The 2,702-nt window shown below is 31.9% G+C and overlaps 1 protein-coding gene across 1 annotated transcript in view; it reads left to right on the top strand.

The window, feature by feature from the left end:
- The first annotated feature begins 881 nt into the window (after positions 1-881).
- The window catches only part of lpar4 (lysophosphatidic acid receptor 4), a 12,262-nt gene continuing 10,441 nt past the window's right edge, over positions 882-2,702 (top strand). Inside the window, exon 1 of the mRNA XM_016569357.1 lies at positions 882-936. The gene's annotated coding sequence lies outside the window, so the exon portion shown is untranslated. The remainder of the gene's footprint in view (positions 937-2,702) is intronic.

Raw genomic sequence — 2,702 nt, 5'->3', positions numbered from 1 at the left:
GAGCTGCGCAAAAAATCGCGCGAATATGAACGTGGTTTGGCGCAGCTCGTCAGTGAACAACGGCTCTGTGTAGTTAATGCTGCTCAATGTGAAAGCACGCACGTGATGGAGATTTACCGCTGATTAAAGAACCGGCTTTACTGATAAGATGCGCGTTGAATATCGCATGCGATTTATCGTGCAGCCCTAATAATTATTTATCTATTATGTTGAAAAAAGCAGAGTATAATTTTTTTCAGGATTCTTTGATGAATAGAAAGTTCAGAAGAACAGCATTTATCTGAAATAGAAATCATTTTTCTCATTATAAATGTCTTTATCATCACTTCTGATCAATTTAAAGCATCCTTGCTAAATAAAAGTATTAATTTCTATAACCCCCCCAGGGGTTATAGAGGCATGGATATATAGTCCATAATTATAAATAATACTTGCATGTTAACATCTCAGAATATGTAATAATAATAATAATATTATTATTATGATTATGATTATTATGATTATTTATTTATTTATTTATTTATTTATTTATTTATTTACTTACTAACAAACTAAACTGCTCAAAATGAATTAAAGGGATACTTCACCTGAAAATCTAAAATCATGGAACCTTTCCAAACATGTATGACTTTATTTCTGCAGTGGAAAACTAAATATTTTGAAGAATTATGATTCTACTTATGGTTTCTACTGTATGCAGAAAAAAAAGACAATATTCTTAATATTTTTTTCATGCCACAGAAAAAAAATGCATCAATAACAAGTGAAGTAGTAAGTCACAAAAAGAAAAGAAAGAGAGAAAGAGTGGGGCAGCTTATAGGCTTTGAGTAAGTGCAGCAGTTAAAGCACAGCTCTCTCAGGCGCGCTCACAATAATGTGCAGCGCCTCCAGTCACAGACTGCTCTAGGACACAGATTCTTGGATTCTGGCAAACAGGTCAGTTTTATACACATTTCTTTGTTTTGTGGAGCTCAGCAGCCTGTGTACATTTTATGTTTTTGTTGCTGTCGCGTTCCAGGTAGCCTATATAAAACTAATAATGTTAACAGTTTAATAGTTTTATTCATCATAGGTTTTTTATTCAGGTGTTCTGAAATATGCATGTTGTTTATTTGCATAAACATATTCTCTTATTGTAAATTTTGCAGAATTTTGCAGAATTTTACATTAAGGTTCCCTATGTAAAGGACTTATTAATGACTGATAACTCATTTACAACACCTGGTTTCTCGTTTATTAATGAAATTATCAGACTTTATTTTGAAAAATAAATAAATAATAACTTAATAATAACCAATCTTCAACCATAACTTCAAATGAAAAATAAAATTCCAATACATAAGGTTACCTGTAAACCTTGTGCACGGTCAACCATTTATTCATGAGATGCAAACATTAATAACATTTGAAAGTGCACCTTAATGTACAGTGGACACACAAATCATTTAATTATTAACGTGCACACATTTATTTAGTTATTTATTTATTTAAATTTCTGGTGATATATTTCATTGTTGTTGCAATATATCAGTAAACACAACTTGAAGAACCACATTTTTTTATTTGGGAATATTTGGTAAATACAAGCTAAATAAAGGCACTTAAATATTTACTATTTTATCTAATATATCAGTTTTGTAATTATCATTAAATCAATGCCTGAATGTACTGTTAATAAAAATGAACATATTAATAAACAATCAATAATTATTTTTGATATAATGGTAAAGCCTACTGTAACTTGAGTATTGTATGCTAACACAAATACTGATTCTTTGAACTAGCACAGTGATTACGCATATAAACACTTGAAAAACATAGTTTGCCATGTCACCTCAGATGTATCATGAAATTAATCAGGAATCTGGTTTTGAGTGAAATAAATATGAATGAATGTATTCATTTATAACATGTGAGTTAAAAATGGCTCACTATTTGGCAGGTATTGCATTAAAGCCACCCTTTTATTCATGCATTTATAACTGCTTATCAATGATTTATAATGCGTTTGTGAATGTTATTAGTAATTAATTAACACCTTTATAAACCCTTAATGTAAAGTCTTACCCATTTTGATTTGGATTGTTTTCCTTGCCTGGTGAAAGAAATACATAACTGAATAAGAAAGCCAAAATATTAAATGTCATAACATTTACATATATGTATTTATTGTAAATTTTGTAGAGGAGGTCAAAATGTCCATTTTCAACTGAGATTGGAGCCAAATGAATAGGGGCTAAAAATCACTTTAAAAATATGGCAGCATCATTATATTATTTTTACACAGAGAGTGGAAGGTCTATTAGTAAAATCTGTTGACTTCAGTAATCTTTGTTGCAGTTTATGCCAATGGGGACAGATTTTTGTTCTTAAAACACTTTTCTACTGATATCTTAAGTTTTAATGCCCTATAAGTGTTACGGGGCTGACAAGACGTGAGACATGCGGATCCATGTGCAAGCTTTATTAAAGCAGAGAGGTCAGAAACACAGGCAGGGTCGAACAATGGCAAACAGGTATATGGCGGGCAAGACACAAGAATAATCCTAGGGCTAGCGAAGGTCAACGAACGGCGAACAGAATCAAAAGGGCAAGACTAAAGGGATAAATCCACGAAAACAGGCAAAGATCAGAAACCGAGAAAACAGACAAGGCAAGACTAGGCTAAGGCAGGTTAAACTGAACAGGCTCCGTAGTGTAGC

The sequence above is a fragment of the Sinocyclocheilus rhinocerous genome, unplaced genomic scaffold, assembly GCF_001515625.1.
Source record: "Sinocyclocheilus rhinocerous isolate Xijiao unplaced genomic scaffold, SAMN03320098_v1.1 scaffold1402, whole genome shotgun sequence".
NCBI lineage: Eukaryota > Metazoa > Chordata > Actinopteri > Cypriniformes > Cyprinidae > Sinocyclocheilus > Sinocyclocheilus rhinocerous.
This window is presented reverse-complemented; position numbering and strand designations above follow the sequence as displayed.